Source organism: Homarus americanus, unplaced genomic scaffold (assembly GCF_018991925.1).
Source record: "Homarus americanus isolate GMGI-L3 unplaced genomic scaffold, GMGI_Hamer_2.0 scaffold5637, whole genome shotgun sequence".
NCBI lineage: Eukaryota > Metazoa > Arthropoda > Malacostraca > Decapoda > Nephropidae > Homarus > Homarus americanus.
The window spans coordinates 208,693-224,424 of record NW_024725250.1 but is presented as its reverse complement, the minus strand read 5'-3'; the positions used below and the strand labels follow the sequence as shown (position 1 = coordinate 224,424).

The 15,732-nt window shown below is 37.0% G+C and overlaps 1 long non-coding RNA gene and 1 other non-coding gene across 6 annotated transcripts; both read left to right on the top strand.

Annotated features, from left to right (window-relative positions):
• The first annotated feature begins 2,212 nt into the window (after positions 1-2,212).
• On the top strand, positions 2,213-10,494 carry LOC121864775. 5 transcript variants are annotated; one of them, XR_006088656.1, is made up of 5 exons: positions 2,213-3,063; positions 3,359-3,545; positions 3,946-4,018; positions 8,351-8,582; positions 9,415-10,494. It is a non-coding gene; the product is annotated as an uncharacterized LOC121864775 (long non-coding RNA). The 5 variants fall into 5 exon arrangements; XR_006088654.1 differs by lacking the exons at positions 8,351-8,582; positions 9,415-10,494 and adding an exon at positions 6,302-6,583 and having other exon boundaries at positions 3,895-4,018; XR_006088655.1 differs by having other exon boundaries at positions 2,214-3,063; positions 8,351-10,494.
• Positions 10,495-13,251: 2,757 nt separating this feature from the next.
• On the top strand, positions 13,252-13,324 carry Trnar-acg. The gene has a single exon. It is a non-coding gene; the product is annotated as a tRNA-Arg (tRNA).
• Positions 13,325-15,732: the final 2,408 nt, after the last annotated feature.

The window sequence follows — 15,732 nt, the reverse complement described above, 5'->3', positions numbered from 1 at the left end:
TGTAATGCTATTGTTATCTGTTACTGTATGTTAGTGTTTGTGTTATAATATTACGTCTGTATGTGTGTTTGTGCTTCTAAGCGTTCAAGTTCTTTATGATGTTAAGTGTCAGGTCTGTCATTCGGAGGATGGGGGAAGAGAGACGACATAGGCAAAAATATACCAATCAGAACATACCTGAGTAGTACACACAGAGGCAACACCAGCATCCAGTAAGATGTGTTATTGACTCTTTAAATGAAGTAAAATGGAAACTATAGAAACCACAGAACAAAACATTCTCATAAAACTAGCATAACACTGTCGCTATTGATTCCATTGAATAACTCTTCCACTATTGTATGACATGACGACTTGGCCCCAGTCATAAAATGCCCAGTCTTATTGTGCCCCAAGTTAACCTAACATAGTCACTATGAATTAGGCCCAATTCTAAGGAGATCAAGTCCTAGGTGGTCTTGGTTGGGTTGGGATCAGTAGTGCTGGGGTTTATTTAGACGAGGCCCATTTGACACGAGAGTGGAGTAACTTACTACCTACTGAAGGCTGGTGAATAATGGTATCAACACTTGTCATTGTAGACCTTCACAGATTAGATACAATCACCTCGACTCTGTGTACGTGGTTTTGTTGTCAGATGTGTGGCACAAACTGGTAAGAAATTCATTTTTCATCGTTTCTTTCACTGTGTTACGAATTATCAACATCCTGTCCTATCAGGCGACCGTTCAGTAGCTATCAGGTTATGTCCTAATTATCAAAATGTCGCACATTAAGCAAGTTAGATACGTTCTCACACCTCCAGTTAAGGGAAAATATATGATAGCGGTGAATATCCTCGTAGCTGGGTTTAAGATGTGGTGTATCACTCACTGCAGACTAACAGACACGCATTTAACATTACAAACTCTCGACCAGTATCTATATTGTTGATTATATCTTCAAGAATGCATCGCACAAGCTGTGTTTTATCAAGTAGTGTTCGGGAGTAACCCAGGAAAAGTAAAGACTCGTATAATTTGTAATTCAAGTACCAGGCTGTTTCATTGTCATATTGCCTTGAGGAAGTGTGTAGCATTCAGCATTTTGTATCTGGATGTGAGAAAGATCCTGTTTTTACACCACCGTGTTGACATGGCCACACGGCAAGCATCAAACATAAGACCTTCCTCATGATTTTGGCTTCTAGGAGAGACTAAATGGGTTAAGCAGTTGAGGAGAATTTTTTAGCTGTTATTCCCCAAGTAGTTACGGGTGTTATTTGGCTGCCCTAGCGTCATTCGCGGATGTTTAAGATTTCCCTCATTTCAGGGTAATCTGCTCTTCTCCTTAAGTAGGCCTGATAATTTAGAGTTTTTCGTAGAATAAACAAATTTAACTATATTTATTCATATTATATAGGATTTTCTAATTTCTGACAAAAGGCAAGTAGATGTTTTATCCTTATCCCCAGACGCATTTTGTAACTGTTTGGAGAATTCCTTATATTAAGAGAATTTTTCATTAATTGTTTTGCCTTCTAATAATCCCTGAACATCGATAATAGTATGGTATTCCATCTTAAACTTATACGTTTTCTTTAATATACCAATAACAGAAAATGTATTATCTGCAAATACATATAACCGATAGAATAGTGTTTAATATACTTACTGAAAGTTAAAGTACCAAAAATAAAAACAAGGATTTAAAGTTTGCGTTTAAAGGGAAGATTTTAAAACTTTAACATTAAAACAGTTTATTTAGCCAACAAAATATACAGAGTGGATATTAAAACAAAATTGATATAAAAAAGTTATATTCTTACTGAGAGTTAAAGCACCAAAAATAAAAACTAGAATTAAAAGTTCGCGTTTAAAGGGAATAATTTTGAAACTTTGATATGGCAGCAGTTTATTTAGCCACAAGAAAATATATGGATAGATTGAACAATTTGACATATACTGTTTATTTAACTCAAGGTGAAAAAGTACCCAAATAACCACAAAATGTTATATCCATAGTTTGTTTTTCCTGCAGACTACATGTAGACAGAGCATCACGTGTCCAGCCGTGCCCTGTCCTGCCTAGCCGTGCCTCGCCCTCCCTAGCCGTGCCTAGCCGTGCCTCACCCTGCCCTAGCCGTGCCTCACCCTGCCCTGCCCAGCCGTGCCTCACCCTGCCCTGCCCTGCCCTGCCCTGCCCTGCCCAGCCCTGCCCTCCCTAGCCGTGCCTCACCCTGCCTGCCCAGCCGTGCCTCACCCTGCCCTGCCCTGCCTCACCCTGCCCTGCCCTGCCTCACCCTGCCGTGCCCTACCCAGAGAAAGAAGATACTGGTACTAGGGTCAACTGGATGTTAGTGATGAACATTTGACCAACTTTTCTGATTTGGTTTTACTAACACCAGAAGGAGTGAATATATTTGGACGAAACTTTGTGAAAATGTTATAGACAATCTATTGTTAATATTTAGAAGTTGCCATCTGGTTAGGTTAGCTTAGATTAGGTTAAGTTAGTTTTTATTTAGTTTTGAGGTTTTTACATTGTTTGATCTCCCATTTTTTTAATAGCTCAACTACTGCTAATTTCAGACGACAATAAAGGTCATATTTGTATTTAACTTGATGATTTATACTATAAAAACCCATTTTCAAAAGTCATTTAGGTGGTGGCACCTTCCAAATATTAACCGTAGTCTACCTAACTTACCAAAATAACCGGTAAATTTGCCATTTTCAACCAATATGGCTCTCGAGCTTAGCAATGTGTTTGGTAAATTTATTGACCAACTCCCAACTCCCTTTGAAGCTTAAAATTTGATTCATTAAGTCATTTGATTCTACCGTAACATCCATTTATGTCATAAATCTCCTGTTTCATAGTTATGACCCCCAAACCTAACCTAACATCTCTGAATGGATTCTCGTATCCATTTACTGTATCTTTTTAATAGAATGTAATTAACATCTCCACAAAGTTTCTTAACAATCTATTAACTCCTTCTGCTTAGTCTAAAAATCTACCTTACCGACAACCAGACAATTATCCTCCATGTATTTTTAATGAAACACATTTTTAGACATTGTGAGTATATTTCATTATGAAAATAAATGTACTTTGCTTCTTATAAAAAATTATGGTAGTTATAGACGATATACCCATCGCCGAGTTTTTATAGAAAGTTAATTTAAAAAGCCGCAATTCACTGTATTTAGCATTGGACCCTGTCGTAGTTTGGGCAAAGGTGCTAAAATGGAGTTAGTTTTAAATTAAAAATAACCTAACCTTAGTTAATAAGAAACACAAGTGGCCAAAGCCTTGTGAGAAGACCACACCAACCTAACCAGAGAAAGCTACCTAACCTTACCTAACTTCCTAGCTGGGGGACTCTACCAAGGCCACCTAAAAGCGAAGGCCTGGGTCTCCCGTGCAAATCTGGTGATGACGTCACAACTGAAGGCAGACAGCACCAGTCTCCTAAACACGTAGTGAGAGAGTGGAGGAACTTATCGGTCTACAGTACTTTTATTCTCATTTCTCTTTTTCTGGACTGGATTTCATCAAAGGTAAGACTTGGACATGTTAATCTTCTTGTGTAGTAAGGGTAGAGGTGATCATAGATTTGAATTCATTAATTTAGAGTAGTTAAATGATGAATATAATTCAGCACATGTTTTTTGTTATGTCATTGTTAGCTTTAAGTAGCTCACAAACTGATGTATTGGATAGATTTATATATAATATATCAAATTCCAAACGTATATAAATGGTTTCAAAGAAATTACAGGGGTTTAAGTAAGTACAGTACTAGTATTTGTTTTCATCGAGCATAAACACGTGTTGTTTATACCATATATGCACCAGGTTCTTAATGCCTTGGATTTGTCTTGTCATTCCCCTCCGAATTCTTTCTAGGGATTGTATATCCACGTAATCCTACATGATTAATGGCTAAAGCTCCAACAGTGCGTGACAGAGACGTGACCGATCGCCCAAGCGGCTAACAAGTCGATCAGTGGCGAAGAGGATAAAAGTAAAAGTAAGTTTAAGTTCATCTTAATGCATGGAAAAAACTATTCTACTTTTACAGTTGAAAGTCTTAAAGAAGTCATTTAAGTATAGTTGGGGAGAGAGAGAGAGAGATAGACAGTGGCAGCTTGGCTCCCCTGGACCCATATAATACTTACATGATCTGAACACATTAGAATCACAGGCTCAAAGCCCAACTATAAGCAGAAGCAGTCACCAGTCATACTGGTCAGTAGTAACTTGGCTCCCTTGTAATGAGTCCTGGAAGAAAGCTTATTATCACCACTTTCACCAGTGTATAATACTGTAATTCACATCCATGTACGTACTGTATATATTAAAAACCACAGGAACATAATGCATCCCTGTCCAGTAGCGGCTCGTCGGTAGGCACTGTGGAACTGCAGCACCCCCTATTTCACCCGATATATATGTATTATATAATATAATATATCATATATGTTTATTTATACTTGTACAAGATATTTAAAACTATTTTCAATAATCCTTAAACTTAATGTCAATGGCCATCCTCTTATTCCAAGAAAACAACAAAAATCCCTGTGTGTGGAACTTTCTTACTCGACAGTTCCAAAAACGGGCGTTTGCTTTGTCGCACGCATGCACGCATGTCCTGGAGGCAAGCGGGGGCGAGCACTGTGGATCACACAGTGCCGATCTGGCTATCAGTGTGGGAGGTAGTGTTTACGCATCATCCTGTGTGGTGCTTACGCGCCCCATCTGCTATATCAAGAGTATTTGAATGAGATAAATTGTAGATGATGTGATATCATACTGTATGATATCACATCATCTACTATTTATCACATTCAAATACTCTTGATATAGCAGACGGCGCGTAAGCACCACACCGGATGATGCGTATGATTCATACTCATAGAGACTACATTTTGTATTCATTTTTTTTTCCAGAAACTTTATTGTGTAGAAGAATTTGACAATTCCTATGACTACATCAGAGCCTGAACGCTGCTTTTCAACATTAAAAATAATCAAAACTTTTCTGAGGAGCACTATGAATCAGGAAAGGCTAAATGCACTTGCAATGATTTCAACGGAGAAAAATTTCTTTAACAGTCATCCAAACATCAATGAGAAAGTTGTTGACCTTTTTGCTCAGAGGAAAACAAGAAGAATGGATTTTATTTTTAAATAAATTTGGATGAAGCTAGACTGGAGTATTTTATCTATAAGTGTTATTATTTTTTTTTTACCATACTTTTAGTATTTTATTATTTTTATCATTATATATATATATATATATATATATATATATATATATATATATATATATATATATATATATATATATATATATATATATATATATATATATATATATATATATATATATATATACTGTATTTCTGTGTGTGTGTGTGTGTGTGTCTTACACAATATTAAAGCAATTCTTAAAAATGTTTTGAAGCAGCACCCCCACGAATTAGAGTCATGAGCCGCCACTGTCCATGTCTAACACCCACATACTGTGCAGTATATTTGAAAATTTTCAATTTTATTCCCATTTACTCTTACTGTTGCCCTGCTGTTCTCGTAGAATGATTTTACTGCATTTAATAGCCTTCCTCCCACCCCATACATTTGTAATGCCTCCCACATTGCATTTCTGTTCACCCTATCATCAGCTTTTCAAAATCTATTATCAATCATTAAAACCATCTGTAAGTAATAAAAACAACATGAGAGGATTAAATTATTTTTTTACCATGGTTCAATCAGCCAACCCTGACTGTAATTGTTTGTTGTAATGTTGACTGTAGGAAAGGTAAAGGTGGAGCATATGGCTAACCTCATCTCACCTTCACCTCTTTTCAGTATTTAGCTTCAATATGTAAATTGAATGACTGTTCATTAACCTCTGTTGGCTCCGTTTATGTCACTTGGCTAAATTGCTCCACTTGTGAAGTTTGTCACCATGTCATGAACTGTTTCATTACTGACCATAGTTAGAACCTCAGATGAAAGAATAGATTGCATGAAGATTAAACACCCTTTTTCATCATGTGAGGAAGTTAAAAATAATATCAATAAATAAAACAAAATATACTGTACAGATATTGCCATTTTGCTGCTAGACGACTCAATTTGTCAATCGTTTCACTACACACAGGGGACAGCTCAGATCCCTCACTTCCCTCTCCCCGCTCAGTATGAACTCTTAACACACGAAGAAAGTTTATTCCCTTTTATGTTTTTTGCCTTGTGATAATTATTTACGTATTGTGGCCTGAAATTGTCCCAACATTCACAGGGTTCCCAACAGCCGAGCCTCAGTTACGCAACATAATAACTATGGCAAATGAAGTTGGAGGTGAAGGGTTCTCTGACTTAACAGCGGCAGAGGTGCAAGAAGAGTTATTGGGAAATGTTGGGGATCCATTTACAAGTGATGAACTAGAACAATTAGTGGAGCTGCAGGATGAAACAGAAGATGAAGTGAGTGATGATGAAAATAAGAACTTAACTTTAGATAATCTTGGTGAAGTAATAAGAATAAGTAAGGCCCTCTCTGCTCGTCTCTATGACATTGATCCCTCCCTTGATAGGTCCCTTAAAGCAAAGAGAGCTATTGAAAATGTTATGTTGCCATATATAGAACTGCAGAGGGAAATGAGAAGCAAGAAAGCACAGACCACCATCACCAACTTCTTCAGTCGCCGAGTGCCTGCCATCGCCGAACCTGCCGGCATCCTGCAACAGGAGGCAGAAGCTGCCGACACCTCACAACAACAAGACGTAGAAGCTGCCGGCACCTCACAACAACAAGACGCAGTACCTGCCCACACCCCTCAAGAAGATGCAGACCTTGACTCATCATACTCATCTGACTGGTCAGGCTTTTAATAAGCCTCAATCATCACACTTGTATATACTGTACACTGTATTGTTTACTGTAAGGACCGATGTTCACTTCAATAAATGAAATCGTAAGTTTGCTAGTATTTTTGTCCACTTATTATATTATTATTTATACACTATTATTTAAGGTTATGTGTAAAGGAAACGCATTAATGCTTAAAGGTACATTTATTCAACATATGCTAATAATAGTTAGAAAAATTACGTAACCATCACGGTATCGACGGTTTCTTTATCGACGGCCGTCTACAGAACGTAACCCCCGTCGATAAAGAGGGAGTACTGTAGTTTATTTTTTGGCACATTCAGTGTGTAAGATTGTGTGTGCATGTAACATAGTTAAAAACGACAAAGAAAATTACGTACCATCTATCGGCTCGCAATTACCAGTCAAAAATGACCATAACGTAGTTCACAACTTGGCCTGGAGTGGCAGGGAGAGGGTGGGGAGATGTGATTATAGTGACGAGTCTTGTGTTACTACAGTATTACAAATACAGTACAGTGAATCCTCAAAGATTCGGACCCGGTAAATCCAGATTTCGGAAGATTCGAACAAAATTTGGGGGTTCTGGGGGCTAAGAACTTAAGAAGTTTCTCAAAACGGAGCAAATCTTATCTTAGACCCGTGTAACTAAGATGCCAGCGCGTGGGACAGGTTTGCTTTTTTCACAATAAGTATGGAGGATTTTGAGTGCATATAGCCGAATAAAAAAAAATACGTATATCAACCCAAAATTACGAGTTACAAAATAACCATAACACCTCACAGCTCGGTAAGGTTAGCCTACCGGTAGCATTGTAAATAACCCACAGAAATGCAGAAATTTTAACCCCGCAAAAATAATTTGCGTACAGTTTATATCCCCTACTTTCTGCATAAAAATTTGATCGTAAAAACTTGAACTATACGTACTTGAATTTATGTGGTAAATAAAAGTAAATATAGAAAACCAACAAGTACCCGGTATATCTATAATTTTGTCTGTTCATGTTGTTGATTATCATTGACTACACAAATTAAAACCAAGATCACCAGATACAAATCGTGCTAAACCATCGAAGCTGTCAAACTATCGGATCCCGAACTACAGTTCTGAAGTTCAAGTATTTTTCTGTCCGTCAATTTATATCTATCAGTACCTACCGTGTATTTACTTTTATATATATTTTTTTATTTTTGTGTGTGTGTATCGGTGAATCCATCTTTATTACATATCTCTCTTTATTGTATTTCCCACCATTTAAATGTACAGTACCACTAATTAAGCTGGGGGAATATTTAGGAAAATATTAGTGTTTCTCGAGCATTCAAGTTCCCAAGAAAGTTCACATAAACCAAACTTGCATTAAACAAACAACTAATGTACTGGGTGGTAATTCATAGACATATTTTAATCATAAATATTGGTGTGTGTTAAATTTTGTTTGTTTGTTACAGGCGAGTTAAAGACTAAACCTTGGGGAACTGAACTACTACACCATCACAACTGAAAATGATAACTGGAACCTGAGACAAAGACCTGCCATTGTAGATCTTCATTCCAATGTACACTATAAAACCACCACCACCAGCACCACTATCACCAGTATCACCACCTGCATCATCACCACTACTAGCATCACCACATATGGCAAGCTAAGCTATAGGAGCAGCTCTCATAGCCTATAGAGTAAATCTTTCTGCCTGTCACACTGTGGACAAGTTGTTTATAACTGTGTTCCTCTTAGTCATTTGTCTTTGTCTGTCTTTTTATTTATGGGGGATGAGAACCACAAAATTTAATAAATCATCATCCTGTATTTTGTATACCGTACATATATTGAACCTTTATGTGTCTTGATATTTTGTTTTAAGAAAAATTTATTTGTGAGGAATGCAACTGTTGTACACAAAATTAACGTAAATTTCTCGTCACTCATTCAATCACGGTATAGTACTTATGTAGTTTCATGTCCCTATCTGTCTTTATGTGCCTTTTAATATATCTATCATTTTAGCTATCCATTATCTATCAGTATCTATATGTCTATCAATACCTATCTCACTGTTTTATTATATCTATCAATCAATTTATCAATACAAGTACAGTATTTGTCAGTCTGTCAATCAAGGCTGGCTCTAGCTTCTGAAGGGCCCTATGCAAGATAATGGTTGGGCCACCCATTCCTTAGAGCCTTAGACAACCCTGTAGGGGTGGGTAATGTTATTATTTACACTGTTGTCACCATTTTATAAGGGAGCACATTTTGAGATTACTGCTCCCTTACAATTTTATATAGCCTGAATATATATTCTTTCTTCATCAATTTACTTATTTTTCTCCGTTCTTTTTTGTCTTCTTTCTTTCTTTTCTTTATTTCTTTATAATTGTTTCTGTTTTATTTTCTACTTCAAACACTCTTTCTTTCAATGTCTTACTTTATTAATTCCTTATGTTATTTATTTCCTGGTTATTTTACTTCTCATACAAATAACCCCTAGCTTCTTAATGTACTCCTCAGTTACCCACAAAAGAAGCGGGAGGTGAAGTTTTTCGACTGTGTGTTGCTCTCGTGCCACCCTTATCACCAACATACCCGCACCATTTGAGCTTTTTCACTTTATATTAAGGATGCCACACCAAGTAAAACTCAAGAAACAGCTCGCAGAAGCACTGAAGAAGCACTGGAGTGAAGAGAGAAAGAGGATGAATGCATCATTATCACGAAGAGAAGAGTAAGTAATGTCTTCGGGCCCTACATATCATGCGGTGATGACAGCTGTTCAATTCAGTATGAAGCAGATGGGTTTGATAGCACCATCAAGCTAAATTGTGAAATATGTGACAAGAAGATAAATAACAAGCCTGACCGGGTCTCCCAAGACATGCTGCCAGAAGGGTCACCTGTCCTCAAGACAAATGTGAGGCTAGTTTATTTGTCAGTGACTGATGATTATGGTCTAGCTGGACTAAGAAGAATCCAGGGTGTACTTGGAATGCCACCTATGGGTAACTACAAGTATTACCAATACTTGAAATGGATCACTGGTGCAATGAAGAATCATTTTAAGGAGAAACAAGAAGACGGTGTTTTAAACATTGACATATCATATGATGGCACATGGATGAAACGAGGTCACACTTCGAAGACAGGCATGGGAGTAATAATTGAAGTATGCACTGGATTTGTTGTGGGTTTCGAAATAATGAACAAGTACTGTTTTGCCTGCAGTATCAAGGAAAATCAGCCAATCACGGATCTCATTATATTCACTCGTGGGATTTTACTACTGGGATTGTAAACATAGGAGAAAGTTTCCAAGTACAGTAGTGTAGTAATTTATTATTTCTTAGGTGTACAGTACAGGGAACCTTTGAGGCAACATTACCTGTTTAACTATTTTAATTCATTCAAACTAGATAAGCACATTCATTTAAGCCCCCCCCCCCCAAATTTGCTAAATGTTAAATTTTGTTACTAATTTATTTATCCTTATGAAATTGCAGTACTGTACTTTCAAAAGTTAATGTAGAAATGTAGAATAAAAGTTACAATGTTAATATTTCCAATTAAAAGGTTTCAAAGCAAGATATTTTCACAGTACAGGTATAATGTATCCTAATACTACTTATTTACCTCATATGTCATGACTATTTTCATAATTTACCATTACTGTATTATAAAATTTTCTATCTTATAACATGATTGACAATAAGAATTAGATTACAGTTACTATGCTGATACTGTAAATGAATATGAACCAAAATGAGAATTATAACTGACAATGTAAGTACAGGTGTGTATGGTTCAAGTTTTATATTTTATGTGTGTGTGTTTCTTTTACTCACACTGCTACAGAAACACTGGGATATTGTCCTTACAGAAAATGGCAGGAATAGAGTAGCACATGTAACACTCAAAGCCACTAATGGTAGCTGCTACATCAAGACAGCCAGGTTCCCAGTATAAAGCAAGACTAGAGAGCATTGGTCAATTGTATCACAAAAAGTGAAGAAGTTTTTGTCAACTGTACATTGTATACCTACATTACCTATACTGTACTGTATACATACTGAATCCTTGCACAGGTATAGTATAGTATGCCTGATAAATGCGAATTACTGTAGATTCAACGCAAGTTATTTTAACACTACAAAGGCAGGTGATTAAGAATCACATTTTGACCATTCTTTTCTTTATATGAATAGATTTGCTTTAATGAACACCAATCACTGACTAAATAATGCAAAGTTTTACCTGTCAGGATTAATATTTAGTGATGAAATAAGATGATTTGTCTTTGTTACAAAATGAAGTGATTCATAATGAAATAAGGATAGCTACATTAATTTACTTAAGGAATTCAACAAATGTAATCTTTTAGTTTTGAGGCGATTGTCCAGCAATAACTTCAGTAAAGTGCTACATCAAGATTTCCACATTGAACCATTACTCTGTGTTTAATACATCCAGTGAAAACCGAATCTGCTGTGTACAAACACTTGGACTGAAAAGTACACTTAACTTTGCACTGAATTATAGGAGCTAAAAAAAAACTGAGGCATCTAAGAACATCTCTCTGTAGTTTGAAATCTTAAAATTGCTTCTAAGAAGTTATGATCAATTACATGCCTTAACTACCCACTGTGCCGCACTTTACTATAAAACAACCACAGTTTTGCCTGAAAATTTGTGAAATGCCAACATAAGATATCCTTGTTGATCAGTGGTAAGTAATTCTCATGTCTGGTACAGCAACATTTTCCCAGATCTACACAATTCAAGGAAATTGTATAACCAGCAACTGGATTCTCCATCATTCATCTGGAAAGGAAGAATCTTTAAATGGTAGATACTTCCAAATACCCTGTACTTCCAGTTTAATTGGATCAGTAAATTCTGTAACATTTAAAAGTTTAAAATTTAAAATATTGTGAATGGTATAAAAAATATTCACCTAACCCCAACAAGCACTCGATACCCATGGGAGAGGACACTTTAAACCCCTTGCACAGGACATGAGGAGGATATACTATATAAACGTACAGTCTTTATATAACTAGCAATAAAAGCATTAAAACATTAAATATCTATCTTTATCTATATCTATCTATTACTAAATCTGTGTTAACAACCGTGACTAAGGTAAATTACCTCATTGTAGTCAGGGAATTAATACGTCTATATTTTGCCAGGTGAGGTTTTCTGAGTGATATTTATTTCAAGGGTGCTGTTATTTTAATTAGAAATAAAGTTACGTATTTCTTATGGTATAATTGAGGTTATTAAAGTTGGTAGCCATGTTTTAGTACCAGATTGGCAACCACGATTTGTCAACACTAAAAGCTGACACATTGTTGGAAACGAGGTTGTTCAAACAGGTGATTTGGTGTAGGTCAAGCTGGGAGTTATTTCGACCCTGACTACAAGGAAGGCCACCGGATTCGAGCTGTCTCTTCACATTCAAGGTATGTTTTCCATCGTTTTATACTCGGTTTTATTTATCATACTTTGGCTAAATATATAAACTTATAGTAAATGTATTTTGCTTCATATAAATATGTTTTGGGATAGATTTATTTTATTATATATGGGTGAAATAAGGGAATTTATAGTTTGAGGAAAATGTCAAGTGCATGCCGGTGTACTGTTGCGTATTGTTGAGTGAACTTGCTTAAGTACTGAGTCAAAACCCCCACTAGATCGTTTATTTTAAAGGAAGGAAACGCGTAACAATACTTGTGAAGTTAAAGGAGTTGTTTGGGGGGAATTGAAGTTAATTAAGGTTGTTTATTTAAGAATTGACTGGTCTCCACTCCAGATAATTTCACTTTTGAGTTTAACCATCACAATGCTTTTTGGTTGAGTGACTTGTGCTGTAGGGTTTAAAGTGTCGTGTGCTGGGGGGTTTAAAATGTCCTGTGCTGCGGGTTTAAAGTGTCCCGTGCTGGGGGTTTAAAGTGCCCTGTGCTGGGGGGTTTAAAGTGACATGTGCTTGGAGGTTTAAAGTGTCATGTGCTTAGAGGTTTAAAGTGTCCTGTGTTTGGGGATTTAAAGTGTCCTGTGCTGGGAGGTTTAAAGTGTTCTGTGCTGGGAGGTTTAAAGTGTTCTGTGCTGGGGATTTAAGTATCCTGTACTGAGTACGGTATATATTTTCTTCTCGTGTTGTTTACTGTAGAAGGAGGAGGGTGCCTAGCTAGCAGACAAGCGTACTGGCTAATGAAAAACAGATAGGTAGGCATACAGGTGGACAAGCTAGCGTGTTTGTTTTTTTGGCAAGTTAGGTGATAAACAAACGCACATCTACTGTAAACAAATTTAACAGTATAAAACAAGGCAAATATACCATTGTTATAAGGCCTTGTGGCGCAACGGATAACGCGTCTGACTACGGATCAGAAGATTCCAGGTTCGAATCCTGGCAAGGTCGCTTATTGATTTTTACTCCTGAGCTGATATTTTAATCAGAAAAATTAATTATCTATTTTAGATTATCAGGCGTTAATTGCAATTAATTTGTCTATAAGCAAAGGTTTTATATAATCTTGTTAAGTGTTAATTAACTCGTTGTTATGCAAGTTTCTTAAGAACGTTGTCAAGAGGGGTTTTTTTTTCGGGGTTAATGCAGCTTTTCACAACAGTAGTAGAGGACCACCTAGAGATTAGCCACCAGCTTGTTTCATCTGATCATTAAACACCCTAACGGTACCTGAAAAGGTTAGGTTATGGTTATAGTTAGATTAGATTGCATTAGATTTGGTTTGATAAGATTAGGTTAGGTAAAAATAAACTGGTGTGTCTAATCTTCAGGCGATCCAAGAAATACACATGTTTACCTGCAAGTAGTGAAGGGGCAAAAAAGTAAAAAAAAAATAGTTAAGGAGGTGGCAAGAATGAGGAAAAGAAAGAGAGATGAAGACTGGCTAGGTGAACGAAACCTTTAGAGAAAATGGAAGAGATTAACGCAGGAGAGAGAGAGAGAGAGAGACTGGTGTATCAAAGGTGGCTGGGATAAAGAATTAAAGATACTGAAGACAAAGGAAAACAAAAGGAGAATGTTTTAGTGATTGAGAAAAGAGAAATAGATACAAAAGAATTAGGAATTGTAGAGAGAATAGATAATTTCCAATGTATGAGAAAAACATCACAGGCGATAGAAAGAGGAAGAAAAGGAATGGGGAATTAGCAAGTATAGGTGAAGTAATCGGCACTGAAGGGCGGGAGTATAAACATGACCGAATTTATGTGGAAAAGAGGACAGTTGAAGTGTTCCTCTTCCACGATATTGAAACAATGAGAAAGAAGCATTACAAAACTGCTTAATATAGAAGATAAGAGTGAGGCTTTATCGTGGAAAGAGGATGGCTTAGAAAAGGACAAAGTGGTAAGTTGTTGACCTTATGTGGGGTCAAATACAAAATAAGCTTATAGAAAGGCTGTCGAGGTGTTATCTTTCCTATTTAAATTTAAAAAAAGCTTGAATGTATAAATAGTTATATATATAGTTAACAGTAAAAAATGCAGGCGTTTGGCGCTATCTGATATCACCTCCGTTATTAAATGTTCACAATACGTGGAATGGGAGTAAAAGCAAGTGACTGTCGAATACTGTACTACTGTTACATGGTGTTGACAGAGTGGAAGTTGACGTGAAAAATGCCGTGTTGCTACCTGAGACTGACGATGGAAAGAGTGTTGGAGTGACTGATAAGATGTTTGGATGGAGAGTAAATACTGTAGGGCGTGAAATATTAATGTTTTAAAATGAGAGAAAGTTTCAGCATGAATTTGGGATAACCTAAAGATTAGCCTTCCCTTTCCCAGTTTATTTCACCTTGAGATTAACCACTCAATATTTAACCTAATCTAACCTAGTGTAACATAATCTAACTTAACTTTGCACTTTAAATGGGGGTCTTTTGTCCAGGGGGATTTCGTTCGGGTCTTCTAGGGAACATGGTCTGGTTTCAGGGAATTGATAGAGTAAGGAATGGCTGAGATAAGAGCAAAGAAACATTTGGGGTCAAAACGTCTTCACTGATTAGATAAGAAATCAATTGAGTGGTGTGGGAATATGGAGTCATAACAGGTGAGAATGAACCACCCTAACGATAAATTAACGCTTCGAAAAACTAATGGCATTTGGATTTTTTTTACTATCATCTTCTAAATAAATAAATAGTTTTAACCATTATATTACCATGAACTAACCATCATTATCGCCGTGATTTAATGTTTACTTATCCTGCCTCCATTAGCCAGCCGCCCGCAGGAGCTGGTATACATCCTGGGAGTAAAATTAGGAAGTCGAGAGTTGTTTGACTTGGTAATACTGCTTCTTCTCGTCAACCCCCCCCAACTACTCCCTTTCCCCTCCCCACCATACCCCTTCCTCTCCCATCCCAACCCCAATCCCCTTCCCCGCCCTGCCCCTCTCCACCTCCTCTCATTACCCCACTCTCCCTCCTCTCCCTGCCCCGGTCTCCCTCTCCTTCTCTCCCATTCCCTCTCTCCCTCCCCTCCACTCCCCCCATCCTCTTTCAATCCACCTCCGTCCTTTTTTTCTCTCTTCCCACTTCCTCAATTCTTTCCTCTTTTCCTGTCCCTGCTTTTTCTTCTCTCTTAACCCCCCTTCCTCCTCCCTTCTCTTTGTTGATCTTTCGTATATCTCATACATTTTGTCTCTTAATCCTTCGCCTTCCTTCTCCACCCTTCTACTATCTTCTATACGTCTCTCTCTCTCTCTCTCTCTCTCTCTCTCATACTTTGGTTTCTTCTTTCTTCATTTTCTCTTTTCCTTTCTATCTTCTTCTATTCCTCCTCTCCTTGTATATATTT